Here is a 16,704-nt window from a genome sequence, read left to right as displayed (position 1 = left end):
CAGCTGTTTGCTTTGCCGTGGAACCTGGTTCGATTCCCAGTACTATTTATGGGAGGGGGGAGAGGGGATAATGCCAATTGAGGATGTACTTGACCGAATAGTCTCCAAGTCACGGAAGTTGACAACAGCCTGAGGAGTGGTGTATTGACCCCACACCCGTCCATGGCGCATCCAACTATGTCATTGGCGGACGATGACATGGCGGTCGGTCGGTTACGATGGAATCTCAAGGACCTTTAGCTGGAGTTTACGTTTCATCTTTAGGTACGTAGATACGTTAACAAACCATGTTATGCGGCAACTAGAGAAATTTCTTTCCAAATTCGACTGTCAGCAGAATCGTGCTCCTTGCTGTTACATTGGCAAATTCCAGAAAGCATGGTTGCCTACCAAAACCATGGAATGGGTGTACATTGTGTAACACTAGTTACTGCTTTGGCTCCGAGAAATTGTTTTGTGGTAACACGTAATGTATGGACAGCTTCCCCTTTAATAAAGCAACTGAACTATTCAGAGAACAGCTTTCCAGATGAAGTTGCTTGTATGTTCTAAGTTACAGTGCACCTTGACTCGTAACAGGCCACCGTGTTGACACCTGCAATATCTGCAATAATCGGAAGCACAGTCATGTTGATTCTGTAACTGATTCGCACCTAAGGTACGAGTCGGGCAATCAGAAATAAAACCACTCCACGGTAAAACATGTTTGACAAATAGCGTTCAGATAACCAGTAAACTTGAAAATGGTACCTAACCTAAGCAGACCATTACTAAAGCTTTGGGGCTCCGTGAGTAGTCTTTTGGGGAGTATAAATGTTTAACTCACATACGAGTATACGTGTTGTAATGTCTTACTTCAGCATTTTTTCCAGTTGACTGTTCTTACAGAATTAGCAGCCAGTCAGCCACAGCATTAAGTAGCAAACTCAAGTGAACTGTCTCAAAATGGTTCAAATGGCTCTGAGCACTATGAGACTTAACAGCTGAGGTCATCTGTCCCATAGAACTTAGAGCTACTTAAACCTAACTAACCTAAGGACATCAAACACATCCATGCCCGAGGCAGGATTCGAACCGACGACCGTAGCGGTCGCACGGTTCCTATCTGAAGCGCATAGAACCGCTCGGCCAGACCGGCCGGCGAACTGTCTCAAAGAAGATATATGCATATGCGTAGCTAAATTTATCATTGCGGTCTAACGGAACTAAACGAAGAAAATTTTCCCCTCTTGGGGAACACCTCATCGAGCACTGCCGACAGAAACTATTGTGACCTGTTCTTCGGAACATGTCAAAATAGACTGCAGCATGCATGTCAGCTGCAACGAACTTCGCATACATGAGCATACAAATTATTAACAGGATTAGTCCTCAGAAGTGCGTGCGAGCAGGACTTCTTTGTACATTACAACATGTAGTTCATCTCGAATTCATACTCATAGTTCCCAAGATTTTGGTTGGAAAAGGATCAGAAGAAGGAGTGCACGAAAGGAATCCGTTAGTTCTTTGACGCAATAGGCTTAGTGTCCTACGTAAAACAATCCCGCCTACAACTAGAAACAATGTGTAAAGCGAAATAATCCCATATTTGAATGTTAAATATCCCATTAACTTTGCCGGATATCCTGTGATACCTGCAGAGACTAATTGAAGCTGACATAACGAACGCATATCTTTAGCACACAGACGATAGCGGGTGACTGTGTCGAAATGAGTAACTTTAAGAAATTAATTTTAATTATTTATTTAGCCTTATTTTGTAATCACGTTCAATTAAAGAAACTGGTCCGCAAAAGATAGGTAAACAAATAGACGTGGGATTTTTTGGTACATGATGCATTACCACGTTTTATTTTAATGTAAATGTTAATTGACGCTTGAAACTAGACGTACACTTTCAACGAAAAGGCAATGAAAACGACGGAAGTTAAGCGTAGAAGCGTAAACCAATAAGATAGTAGCTGATCTCACTCATGTGTAAAATATTAAATTTACAGTAAATGAGAATGATTCAGTTAAAACGAATTATAAACATCTACGTATCTTTCACATTGTGTCAGCTGTTGGTCGTGATCTATATTGTTATATCATTATCAAAGCTAAGTTCGGGAAAATCGTTTGTAAATGTTTTTCTTGATTATCGGTTTCGATAGATCAAGCTGTCATCAGCGGCCTGAAAGTTTAATAAACCAACATTCAGAGTCAAACTGCCTGATACATAAATGATTACTTGTAAACACTGTATAAATTACTGAAGAATGTTAGCATATTAGCATAGGTCCATATTTTTACAAGCTTGCAAGCTGCACTGTTACGTTTCGTTATTTAACAGTAAAATCACAGAAATATAAAACACAGATCATGTTGCGATAATGCGCTTTCGCATTCATTCACTTAACATAACAATGGCTACTAAGACAGAACGATATTTGCACAGATGAGAATGTATACAGTTTTTTACATTGCGGTAATCTATAGTCGATATGCGCTTGCATAAAAATTAGTTCTTCACTCCATTCTCATTAAAAGTACTTTCGAGAGAATTAGGTAACATTTATCCATTACAAATCTACGACAACGAATATCTGGAAATATGCAATATAATTTTTTAAATGTAAATATACGATAAAAATATTGTTCAGATTATTCATCTACATACAGTACATGCATCGACAGAAGTTGACAGAAATGTATCACCATGGTAACTGTATGCAAAACAATGTAAACCACAGTCATTGGATTATACTATATAGAACTTGACCACCGTAACTTTTGCATGCAGGATATTTTTAAATTAGCAATAATCTGAGCATTATTTTAATCCACTACTATAGCACGTTTGACTTCTTGGCCTCAAACAGCCCATCAGTTGCATATAGGATCGGCTTACTGAATGTGTATATCGTTAAGGAATATTTGTCTTTCAGTAATGGTTCACGCATGACTTGTTGATCCATCTACTGTTCGGTGTGTTACTAACTAAACCTCGAGTACTGTAACGAACCTTAATCTCGAGAACCGAATCAGACACCAACTTTGAGCTCTATAACATGTTGTTAGTCTTTCATCGAAGGAGAGCATGGACTACACACGAATGTATTATGATTGTTGTTATGTCAGCTTGTGGCTCGTGCAGCGCATTATTCTGACTTTACCGCATTTCTTAGAGAGACTTCCTCGTACGTAGGTCTCAAGCATCGCATTATTTGCATATATAATTTGTTGTAGTTTCTTCCCTGTAGTGCGACGATTGCTTTTATGTAAATCTAGTCATAGAATGATTCAGTACGAAGGGTCTCGTTTATTGCCATATCGTACATATGTTTCAATGATTTTGGCTTTGGATGAAATCTCGAGTAGGTATTAAGCAGTATACCAAATTTATATCACAGGCTCCACAATACCTTGTATACAGCTCGCTGTTGGGCTTCACTAGAAACTTACCAATATTTCTTAAATAGACATACTTATACGAAGACCCCTAGCACTGCATAATTTTCAAGTATAATTTCCTGTAGCTAATTTTGTGTGGAGTGATGATTATTTTTATATAAACCCAACAGTTGTCATAGAGTGATTATGTAAGAACAAACATGTTCCTTACCATATGATACATACATTTCAGTGATTTTGGCTATGGATGTAATTTTGAGTAGGCATCAGTCACCATATCGAATTATACCACGAGCTCCGCAATATCTTATATTTTTCTTCTTAAAAAAATGTGTAAACGAATGACTGTGGTCCATATGTTTTAAATAATGTCACCATGATGATACATTTCTGTCAATTGCTGTCGGTGCATATACTGTGCGTAGATGAATAATCTGAACACTATTTTTATCGTGAATTTACAGTTTAAGAAATGACACTGTTTCTTTCCAAAATATTAGTTATCGTCAATTTGTAATGCATAATCGTTACCTAATTCTGTCAAAATTAATATTAATGTGAGTGGAATGAAGAAAGAATTTGTATTGTGGCACACGTAGTTTGAAATTTATATGAGTGCATATCGACTGTCGAATACCGCAGTGTAAGAATCCGTATGCAGACTCATTTGCACAAATGAGTCTGAACTAGCTCAGAAGATACTGTCGTGCTTAGTGAAGGAATGCGTTAGCACATCCGCGCAACATGATTTGCAGTTCATATTTGTGGTGTTTTGTATCTGCAAAGTTGATGTTCTTTGCCACCTCTTACTGTAGAAAGACGCAACATAATTATGTGGCCTGGAAGCTTGTAAAGTTCATGGACATCTGTTAATACGTTACAAGGTACGTTCTAATGCTTTTTAATATATATAGTGTTTGCGTAGGTGTACTGATATGAGCTGGCCTGTATGCAACTCTCGCATGAGTTCAGTGACTGAAACGGAAGAGTGAAACTACAACGTTATGCTTAGTTGTTGCCGTAGCTACCACGACCACATCACAGGACACTTGAATTTTTACACACGTATTTACCAGAAACCGGACACTTTAGTGTTGCGCTAAATGCATATTACAGAACTTATCACACTGAAACAAAAATAACTAGAGTAGCAAACCGAACGAGTCATAAGGCATGTCTCTAGAGTATCGCCTCGGCTGTGCAACGGGATGCGGGATTTCCTTTCACAATGATCACTGTTCGTAGTCACTGACGAGCAGTCATCTCGTGAAGGCGAAGCTATATTTAGAGTTCCAGAAGGAAGCTTTATTAACTCTCATCTGTTCTTAACCTACATGAAGCCTTATTCGAGCCTTATTCGCAGACGATGCCTTTGATTATAGTCTTATAAACTTGTCGGAAGACCAAATCAATTTGCAAAATGATTTAAGTGTGATCTTTTCGTGGTTGCAAAAGGGACACTTCACCCTGTGCAATAAAATGTATGAGGTTGTTCACATACGAACTAAAATAATGCGTTAAATTTCGGTTACACTATAAATCACATAAACTAAAGGCTACCTAGTTATTAAAATTAGGAGCAACTTAAATTGGAACCATGTCATTGGTAATGCAGAAGCATTTTATTGGCAGAACATCTAGAAGGAGCTTAAAATACTCCGTCCTATTATAAATACTGCTGTCTGCATGAAATCTTTATCAGATAGGTCTGGCGGAGGATGTCACCAAATGTAATTGAAGGACGACACGTCTCTTTTTGTTACGGATATAGTAAGTGAGTTGGGATGGAGATCATTAAAATAAAAGACTTTTTTATTGCAATGAGTTCTTTTCATGAAATTAGAATCGCTAACTCCTCCGAATGTTAAAATCTGTTTTTGATTGCCTCGTACAAAGGAAGAAACGCTCATCGTGATAAAATGCTTGAAATTAGAACATGAATGGAAAAATTTAAGTATCCATTCTTCATACGGGCCATTTGAGAGTGGAACGGTAGAGAATTAGTATGAAAGATTTCGATTTCGATTTCGGTTTCGATGTTCAACGAGTGGAGGCGATCGAGATATCCTTGAAGACGTCGTTCGAGTAGGCTGGTCCGTTGACAACTGTAGTTGATTTTACAATCAACGCCAACAAAGAGGGAGCCTATGACATCGGAAAGGAGACAATCCATAACCGGATTTATGGCGATGACAAACAGTACAACACTTAGCACGGAGCCCTAGGGCACCCTGTTTTCTTGGGAGACAGAACGGGAGAGAGTAATGTTCACCTGCACCTTAAATCTGTGCTCTGTCATAAATTCACGAATGAAAAGGGGTAGTCAACCTCGAAAGCCCCAAAGGAACAGTGTGCGGAGGATGCCTGTCCTCCAACAGATATCATATGCCCTCCGCAGATCAAAAAATATAACTACCATTTGACGTATCCTGAGAAAATTGTTCATGGTATAAGTGAAGAGAGCAACAAGATGGTCAACTGCAGAACGATTTCTTCGGAAACCGCATTGGGCAGGTGTTAAAATGTTTCGGGGCTCCAGCCACCAGCCTAAATGGCAATTTACCATACGCTCCAAAGCCTTACATTCACTACTCGTGAGAGAGATGTGACGATTGTTAGAGGGGAGATGTCTATCCATTCCAGGTTTCAGGACAGGAATGACGATAGCATTCAACCATCTTCTGGGAAAGGTACTGTCGCTCCAAATTCGATTATAAAGGCGAAGGAGGTAACACAGACTACGGTATGATAAATGCAGCAAGATTTGGACGTGGATGCCATACAGTCCTGGGGCGGAAGAGTGAGAGGAAGGGAGTACGTGTTGGAGTTCCTGCATAGAAAAAACTGCCTTATAGCTTTCGCTATATGAGGGAAGGCTGACGTGGAGGTTGACAAAAATGCAGGTTCCCCAGTATTGAGACAAACGAGATCCGCTTGGTGGAAGAGGTCATTAATAGGGTGCCTCTAGGACAACGATGCGGAGATCCCAAAAGCTGATGGTGGGCGTTGAAGTCTTCAACCAGCAAGTAGGGGAATGGCTGCTGATTAGGAGATGAAGTAGATTGGCTCTTGCCATTGGTGTGGACGATGGAATGTATATGTTACAAAGAGAAAAGGTGTATCCAGAGATGGAAAGACATACAGTGACAGCTTGGAAGGAACGGTTTAAGGGGATTTGGTGATAAAGGAAAGTATCTTGGAGAAGAATCATGAATTCCCCGTGTGCCGGAATGGCAGCAAAGGAGGGGAGATCAAAGTGGACTGATAGGAGATGAGGAAAGACAAAGCGATCATGTGGATGTAGCTTTGTTTGTTGAAGACAGAAGACGACTGGGGAGTAGGATCGTAAGAGGATGGACAATTCATCCCGACTGGAGCGAGTTCCGCGAATATTCCAATGGATAATTGACGTAGGGTGGACAGAAAAGGGAATAATCTCATCACGGTGGCCATCAACTCAAGGACCACTGGGAGGCAGCGGCCGACATCGTGGAACAGCATTCAGCCAAATGCAGAACATCCTGGTCCATAGCCGGCCGTGGTGGCCGAACGGTTCTAGAAGCCACAGTCCTGAATCGCGCGATCGCTACGGTAGCAGGTTCGAATCCTGCCTCGGTCATGGATGTTTGTGACGTCCTTAGGTTAGTTAGGTTTAAGTAGTTCTAGGGGACTGATGACCTTAGAAGTTAAGTCCTGTAGTGCTCGGAGCCATTTGAACCTAGTCCATAGGTTGCTTGGGGGCAGCTTGTCACCCGTGAGCAGTTGGTTGATCAGCCTCCAATGGTGTGTCTCGGTGAAACGGAAGACGGCCGAGGGAGGTTACCACTGGGTAGAGCTGTAGAAGAGACACTCCTCTGTGAATAAGAAGAGCCTTCTTGGAAGAAAGACGTTGAGATGAGGGATGAGTCGATGGTTGTGTGATTTGGGTACGTAAAAAATCTTCATGAATAGGCTCTTTTTTGGATGTCTAGGCGTCCGATTTTGGGGACCATCATTTAGCAGGAGCCGATGAAGGTTGAGCCTTAGAGTGACTGGGTGATAGTGGGGAAGCTGAACGGGCAATCTTTGCGCTGGCCGATCTGACGACAATGGCGCTGAAGGTGGGATCGCAAGTCTGCATGGCTACCTCCCTAGTAGATCGAAGAGAGGCGAGGACAATGCTGTATTCTATCGCTGGGAGCACAGGGGGCTTTCTCATGGCGGACAACTTACGAGCATCAAAGACAGACACCTTTTCCTTCACTCTGGTTTCCTGAATAAATCGTTCATCTTTAAAAATAGGGCAATTTCTAGAGGAAGCAGCGTAGTCGCCCCTACAGTTGATGCAACGAGAGGACAGAGGTGGACAGTCACCCTCATGGGCCTTATTAAACTGCTGACACCGATAGCAACGCGTAGGATTGGGGACGTAAGGGTGAACTGAAATGATATCATATCCCACTTTAATGTCTGATGGAAGTTGAACTCTGTCAAATGTCAAGAAGAGAGTATGGGTCGATACCAGTTCTTTTTCAGCCCGGTTCATGACGCGATTCATGACGCGATGTACGGCCGTTACGCCCTGATCAGACAGGTATTTTTGAATGCCCTCATTGGATATTCCATCGCGTGAGATCTTGTGTAAACCACCCCGCTCGACGACTTTAACGTATGGTGCGCTTCCACCCGGACAGGGATGGTGTGTAGCAGTGTAGTTCGAAGCAATTTTTATGCTTTGAGGGCACTGTCTGTTTCTAACAACAAGGTGCCATTTCGTAACCGGGAACAAGACTTTACAGGACCTGCAATGGGCCGGCCGGAGTGGCCGTGCGGTTCTAGCCGCTACAGTCGGGAACCGAGCTACCGCTACGGTCGCAGGTTCGAATACTGCCTCGGGCATGGATGTGTGTGATGTCCTTAGGTTAGTTAGTTTTAATTAATTCTAAGTTCTAGGCGACTGATGATCTCAGAAGTTAAGTCGCATAGTGCTAAGAGCCATTTGAACCATTTGAACCTGCCGACACGTTTCAGAGTAATGAAACGGTTGACTGTGGAGAAGTCTTGACCCTCCTCAGACCGAGAGACATGAAGGAACTTCGGCACTGATGGAAGAATTGTCCATGCCTGAGACTCATCTTACCTTCTCTTGTGGTCAGAAGTTGTAGAAGTAGAGGAAACCATTGGGAAAGTATCCTCCGTGATTACCAGCGTCTCCGATCGCGCTCTCAGAGGGCACTCCCGCCTTAGGTGATTGTCCACACCTCCCGAGAAACGGACAGAGGAAGCAATCGTCACATTCGGAAGGTACCTGCTCTTGTAATCACCCATCCCTGGTCCTGGCCTTTACAAGGGGGTACGTATGTGTCCTACTTTTCTACCCGGGGCGGGGAATTACGCATTATCCCGTCACCAGCTACGCGTAGGTATGCGTGGGATCGCCTTCAGACATGCACAGACAGGAAAGAAAGGGAAAGGGAGGAACAAGAAAAGAAAAGAAGAGAAAAGGTCTCAAACGCCACAGCAGAGAAGAATCTAGGAAAAGAGAAGGAAAAAGTGAAGACAGAGAATTTACAGTATAGAGAAAAAAGAAGAGAAACCACGTCTTACAGTCATAAGCGTCCGTCTCCAGACATACGCACAAAACATACTTCCAAGGAGAGGGATAGGAGGAAGGGAAGGGGCAGGGGGTGGGGCGGAAGGATCAGGAACAGGGAGGGATGTGGAAAGGCAAGGTATGCAGCCTGGAAAGGAAAGAGAGCTGCACTAGCTCAGGGTCACATGCTCGCCACAAATATATCCACAAAAGAGTTGTGGACCCATGGGAGGTAGCAGCCTCTGATGTGTAGTGCACATCTGACCCATTTAGGGGAACCGAACAGTTCTCAACCCTATGTTGATGGCTCAGATCTTCGCACTGTGCACATGGTAAACAATTAGTGAAATACTGGCCTATGTCCTGTTTCTTTGTTGTTCACCTGTAGGACCCTGTCAATCCCTAGATCTGTCAATCAACATCCTCTGTACACAGGTAGCACATACTCTCTTCCATAGTCCAGAAAGATCAACAGCGGACATAGTGACAAAGCCTCGTTCAGCTTCTCAAATGCGGCTGACATCAAACCCCTTCAAGATTTTCCTATTGTAGCTGACCAGCCTCAAAAAAAGTTGCAACTCCTTACCCACTTGAGGAGCTGGGAACTCTCACAATTCAGGGACGATCTTGACACCATCTGGACTAATCACATGTCGTAAATAACTCATTTCCTCCAGAGCAAAATAGCATTTCTTGACATAAGACTTTTGGAAGATAACCTCTGCAAAACTTCCTTTACTACACTGTATTTTCTCCATCATATCCCCTGAAAACAGACTTCCAGTACTCCAGCACGCGACCGCGGATACGTGTCTGGAACACTGTTCAAACCAAATGGTATTCATAGATACTAGCAACGATCTCAACGCGATCGATAAAGTGGTCTTTGGTTGGTCCTTAGCCACCATCTCCTTAAATCTGTCATAAAGAAGAACAGGCGATGCCCAGAGTTACCGAGGGTTACTGTAATGCTGTGTATTGCGTATGTACAGTATATATTATCGTTTTACTGTTAGACGTATATCGATAGTTGCTACCAAATCTGTACTTCCTTTCCCACTGATTCTTTGGATACAATGACTGTCACTGCATGCCAAGGCCCTGCGCTCCCCTCATTCACACAGTCATCCTGTTGTTATTATTTATTTAACCTGCTCTCATTAAGATCACCAGGTTTTCCAACATACAGTACATCTTTTACATCATAACAAATACAGTCTTCCATAACTGACGGTAAATTAGGGTGTTTGTGATATGGTTTCTAATACCCAGGTGCCTCGTCTCCTGTCAGAATTCTGTTCTGCATTATGGGCGTCGCTGGTAATTGGCCCTGAGGATTGAACTGGTCCTCATATTCCAGTAATACGTAATTCGTCCATTGAAAACCTTTCTGTTCCCTCCAGATGTCATATCTTTGCACATAACGCAACTGTAGCAGTGGTTGGTTATTGTTATACCTCACACTGCACATGTCCAGATCACCCGAGACTAGAATGTTATAAGTTCGCAACCAACAATAATTTGGCTAATCTTACGTCATTGACACTGAAGTTATCTAGCATAACAAGTACCACACTCTCACCATCCTTTGCCTATACACGTGCGATACTAATCCGTTTAAAACACTGTGATGCTTGCAAAAAATCATTTTCCTCCAGTGCCTCTATCACATATAGTATGTTAACAGGCAGTTGTCGCCCAACAATCACCGAATGCAACATCCTGTTGCCTCATGGCAACATACCATGCTAATTAACCATTAATTAATTTGTCCATATTTTAACAGATCTATCCTTCATGACTGACGAACTCTGGAAAAGCCTCCCACTGTCGACCGTTTCCCTCAGCTGGAAAACTGCACCTCTGAGTTCCAACATATGTCAACAAAGGTCGATTTTGGCATCTGATAAATAGGAAGTCCTGCTCTAAGATTGCTCAGTACCATTCACCTACGTGACGCACAGTTTTCACACACACCTAATAGCGCCCCGTCCCAATCTGAAAACAGTACAACTGAACTTAGTGACTTCACGTTACCATCCCCTATCCCAGGCAATGTATACCGTGATGGGTTTAACTTTTTCTACCTACGATGTCCAGATATGGCACCTATGCACGTGCATGTTTAACAATTATCTATACCTCCTACCCTTTATAGCCCCTACTAAGCAACACTCTACCTCTGGACACACATCTTCACAGCACTCAGAATTACTGGGGACACTGCCCGAAAGACTTGGAACTCTAGTTTGCGTTTAACGATTGGCTGTATGACGCTTGAGCATTCCATCTCTCATACAAACCCGCTGCTGGTACATGACCACACTACACTTCCCACATTCTGGTTGTCGAAACTGCGTCTAAACTTGATCTGAACGTTCACACCTACATCATCTCATGTGAGCATAGAGAACGTTTCTCCTTCAGTGCATCCTTGTCGCTAAATCGATTTCCTCCAACTACACAGCTACCATGATGCCATTGTTTAGGTTTATCGGCGTACCTGCTCACACCCTCCTTAATATGTCAGACGTTGGGCTCTCAGGCAGGCTAGCAGCACTCTGTGTTCCGCCTCCTGGAAAATAATCTTGTTTGCCTCACAATCTTCATCACTTCGTAACTATGTAAGTTGACTTTCGTTATCCTGTCGCTGAAACCGTAGCTCGAACCTTATGCCTAATCATGAGGAATCTCTACTCGGTACATAGCCAATCAATATGGCTATAATGATGGAAAGTGAAACACTTCACCAGTACTGACTCAGTAAATGCGTTGTGACCTAATAGGTTACACTGGGTGCACCTCAGTACCTGCAAATAGTGTTCAATAGCACTGGCACGAAATCGTGACCAAACAACCTGTTCCTCTGGCTTTACGAATTTTACTTTCAAGTTCATATGACATTCCCACTTTGTACCTATCCTCTCGGAAGGAGAGGAGAATCGAAACAGGTCGTCCACTCATCCCACTGTAGTTCTCGATGCTGAACAACAACTACGGCTGTGAAGTGATGTTGGGTCCAGCTGCGGAAGTCCAACTTGGTGGTGGTAGTCGTCATTGCGTCCACTACCGACACCAAAATCTAGGGGCCTGGGGTAGATGACATTTACGGCTGGACAGTTCAGTTGAGGCAGAGGGTTTTTGTCAGGATGAGATACAATGGTTTTTAAGAGAAACTTCATTAGCAGTCACATAATTTATTAAAGAAAAAACTACAACACACGTAGCTCAGCAGAAATGCTGACGTGGGGTGTGAGTGACATTGCACGTGTCGTCTGAGCACCTCGGGCCACGACGCACCAGAGGCATGGTACACCCCCCTCCCCCCCCCCCCCCCCGCCCACCGTTGTTCCTTGTAGAGGAAAACATCCCTCAGCATGAGTGCCCTCCCTAGCTAGAGTAGGTATACAATGACAGTACCTCTGACCAGGCAGAGCTACTCGGGCAGTTGCACAACTCTTGCGGTGACCAGCTGTCCTAAATGGCAGACGGTTGTCAACGCCATGAAGTAGTCCTGCAGATGGATCATCAGCTAAAAGTCACTAATTCCTCAGCATCGGACTTGGGGCCGTCAGTAGGCCCGCAGTTAGTGGAGGCCAAGTCTCGTGGTGGCTGCTCGCACAACAATATCGGTTCATCGCAGTAGTCAATGGTTTTCAGGCTGCAATCATTTTGACTAGGAATGGCAGCTATTTATACCAGCTCAGTGAGTAGTTTCGCTACTCCATCGGATTTGGATGCGTAGGTCACAACAAGTCTATGGCCCTGGTATGAAATAACTGGGCCCTCTAGACCGTGGTGTCTTTGCCTTTCCGCTGCGCAAATAGATATTGTTATGCTCCTGATACCTCCGTTTGACGACCTGAAGTAACCATCCTAACACTCTCGCAGCACTGCTCGCTAGATCAACAGGAAGCGCTAGGGTATCATCTTCCCAGCTGTCTGCCTTGGAATGCTTCTCTGGCTTCCTGAATTAGCCAAGGAAAGCGTTTCAGTTCTATTGAGCTGCAGAAAGTAACTTAAACTACTGGCCATTAAAATTGCTACACCAAGAAGAAATGCACATGATAAACGGTTATTCATTGGACAAATATATTATACTAGAACTGACATGCGATTACATTTCCATGTAATTTGGGCGCATAAATCCTGAGAAATCAGTACTCAGAACAACCACCTCTGGCCGTAATAACGGCCGCGATACGCCTGGGCATTGAGTCAATCAGAGCTTCGATGGTGTGTACAGGTACAGCTGCCCATGCAGCTTCAACACGATACCACAGTTCATTACGAGTAGTGACTGGCGTATTGTGACGAGCCAGTTGCTCGACCACCATTGACCAGACGTTTTCAATTGGTCAGACATCTGGAGAATATGCTGGCCATGGCAGCAGTCGAACATTTTCTGTTTCCAGAAAGGCCTGTACAGGACCTGCAACATACGTCGTGCATTATCCTGCTGAAATGTAGGGTTTCGCAGGGATCGAATGAAGGGTAGAGCCACGGGTCGTAACACATCTGAGATGTAGCGTCCACTGTTCAATGTGCCATCAATGCGAACAAGAAGTGACCTTGACGAGACGTGTAACCAATGGCACAGCATACCATCACGCCGGGTGATACGCCATAATGGCGATGACGAATACACGCTTCCAATGTGTGTTCACCCCGATTTCGCCAAACGGGGATGCGACCATCATGATTCTGTAAACAGAACCTGCATTCTTCCGAAAAAATGACGTTTTGCCACTCGTGCACCCAGGTTCGTCGTTGAGTACACCATCGCACTCGCTCCTGTCTGTGATGCAGCGTCAAGTGCAACCGCAGCGATGGTCTCCGAGCTGATAGCCCATGCTGCTGCAACGTCGTCGAACTGTTCGTGCAGATGGTTGTTGTCTTGCAAACGTCCCTATCTGTTGACTCAGGGATCGAGACGTGGCTGCACAATCCATTACAGCCATGCGGATAAGATGCCTGTCATCTCGACTGCTAGTGATACAAGGCTGTTGGGATCCAGCACGGCGTTCCGTATTACCCTCCTGAACCCACTGTTTTTATATTCCGCTTATTCCGCTAACAGGCTTTGGATCTTGACCAACGTGAGCAGCAATGTCGCGATACGATAAACCGCAATCGCGATAAGCTACAATCCGACCTTTATGAAAGTCGGAAACGTGATGGTACGCATTTCTGCTCCTTACACGAGGCATCACAACAACGTTTCACCAGACAACGCTGGTCAATTGCTGTTAGTGTATGATCAATCGGTTGGAAACTTTCCTCGCGTCAGCATGTTGTAGGTGATGCCAACGGCGCCAACCTTGTGTGAATGTTCTGAAAAGCTAATCATTAAGATATCACAGCAACTTCTTCCTGTCGGTAAAATTTCGCGTCTGTAGCAGGTCATCTTCGTGGTGTAGCAATTTTTATGGCCAGTAGTGTATTTTCAGTGCAATACAAAGAATATTTGTTGTTAACCCCTGGAACCTTATAGATTAAGTTCGTCCTAGATTTCCAAATTTGTTACATTATTTCTATGATCAAATAACATATATACATAATACGGAGGGTGGAAATTTATATTCCTTTCTCTTGTCGACATACGGAGTTACAAAGTCAGCTGGCTCTATGTAAAGCATAGATCTTGTTCAGCTATTTGGGAAGCGGGAGCAGAAATGACAGCCGTTCGCCGCCATTAATTAAGACGTCACACAGCAAGTGTTGGCACGTGGCGGTTCCGGCGCCGGACCGGCAGTGTAGCCGCCGGCCGGCACTCATTAGGCAACTTCATCCGAGAAGCCGGGGCTAGGCGCAACCGCCCTGACAGAGACGGACGGCACTTAATTGCCGGCCATTAATCCGATATCGGCCGCCTAATGACGCGCCCGCCGCCACTCCGGACCACTCGCCCGATTAACGTCGGCCAGGCCAGGCTATGCCACGCCACACTACGCCACGAGTCTACAGGCACTCGTCAGATCACGCGCCGGCCATGTAGGCTACACGGCGTGACAACGGGTAGCGGCGTCAATATCGTCAGTACTAAACTACTGGCCATTAAAATTGCTACACCACGAAGATGTGCTACAGACTCGAAATTTAACCGACAGGAAGAAGATGCTGTGATATGCAAATGATTAGCTTTTCAGAGCATTCACACAAGGTTGGCGCCGGTGCTGACATGAGGATAGTTTCCAACCGATTTCTATGCACAAACGGCGGTTGCCTGGCGAAACGTTGTTGTGATGCCTCGTGCAAGGAGGAGAAATGCGTAACATCACGTTTCCGACTTTGATAAAGGTCGGATTGTAGCGTATCGCAACATTGCTGCTCGCGTTGGTCGAGATCCAATGACTGTTAGCTGAATATCGAATCGGATGGTTCAGGAGGGTAATATGGAACGCCATGCTGGATCGCAACGGCCTCGTATCGCTAGCTGTCGGGATGACTGGCGTCTTACCCGCACGGCTGTAACGAATCGTGCAGCCACGTCTCGATCCCCGAGTCAACAGATGCAGAGGTTTGCAAGACAACAACCATCTGCACCAACAGTTGGAATACGTTTGCAGCAGCATGGACTATCAGCTCGGAGACCATGGCTGCGGTTACCCTTGACGCTGCATCACAGACAGGAGCGCCTGCGATGGTGTACTCAGCGACGAACCTGGTTGCACGAATGGAAAAACGTCATTTTTTCGGATGAATCCAGGTTCTGGTTACAGCATCATGATGGTCGCATCCGTTTTTGGCGACTTCGCAAGACAATATGTAGATGTTTGGTGAGTTCCGACAAGATCTAAACCTATGCTTGCACGACCCTCTTCACAAACTTTCATTGTCTTGCTAAATCGTGCCATCGTTGAATCAGTTTAATCTATTGGATTTACGTGATGTTCCGATTAGTCGCCTCAACCATTACACTATCCGCACCTGACTCGAAGTTTCACTGTCACTGATGTTTCGACGAATCAGATGTTAGCACTGCTGGCAGAGATTATATTAATTTGCATGTACAGAAAATTGGAAATTTGTGGTAAGGTCTTACGGGGCCAAACTGCAGAGGTCATCGGTCGCTAAGCCTACACGCTACGTAATCTAACTTAAACTAACTAACACCATCGACAACACACACACCCATGCCCTTGGGAGGACTCGAACCTACGACGGTGGATGTATGTACAGAGAATCTTGCTTCCCGTAAGAGTCGCAGTCAGGACAAGTACCATTTGTCTTCCCAATCACCATGGTCTTGAAAACTTCCGAAGAGATATATTGACGCAAAGGCCACGTTCGTGTTCCGGGAGGTGACTCAGACGCGTTTACAAATGTTCAAATGTGTATGAATTCTTAAAGGACCAAACTGCTGAGGTCATTGATCCCTAGAGTTACACACTACTTAAACTAACTTATACTAAGAACAACACACACAAACATTCCGAGGGAGGACTCGATACTCCGGCGGGAGAGGCCGCGCTGTCTGTGACATGGCAGACGCGTTTATTGTTCCATACTGGTACACAGGGACCACAAACATGTGTAGCGTCTGTGTGTGTTTTCAGTGTTTACTGTGGCCGTAAGCATGTGCACAATAATAATACATTTCAAACGCATCGTGCAGTTCTGTACTTACCGTTTGCTTATGTACTATGTACAGGGTGACAATTATTGAAGTATATGAAAAGAAACGTAATTTAGTAACAAACTACAGCGTGCACACATTTTGTTCAACATGTAAACGT

The sequence above is a fragment of the Schistocerca piceifrons genome, chromosome 1, assembly GCF_021461385.2.
Source record: "Schistocerca piceifrons isolate TAMUIC-IGC-003096 chromosome 1, iqSchPice1.1, whole genome shotgun sequence".
In the NCBI taxonomy this organism is placed as follows: Eukaryota; Metazoa; Arthropoda; class Insecta; order Orthoptera; family Acrididae; genus Schistocerca; species Schistocerca piceifrons.
This window is presented reverse-complemented; position numbering follows the sequence as displayed.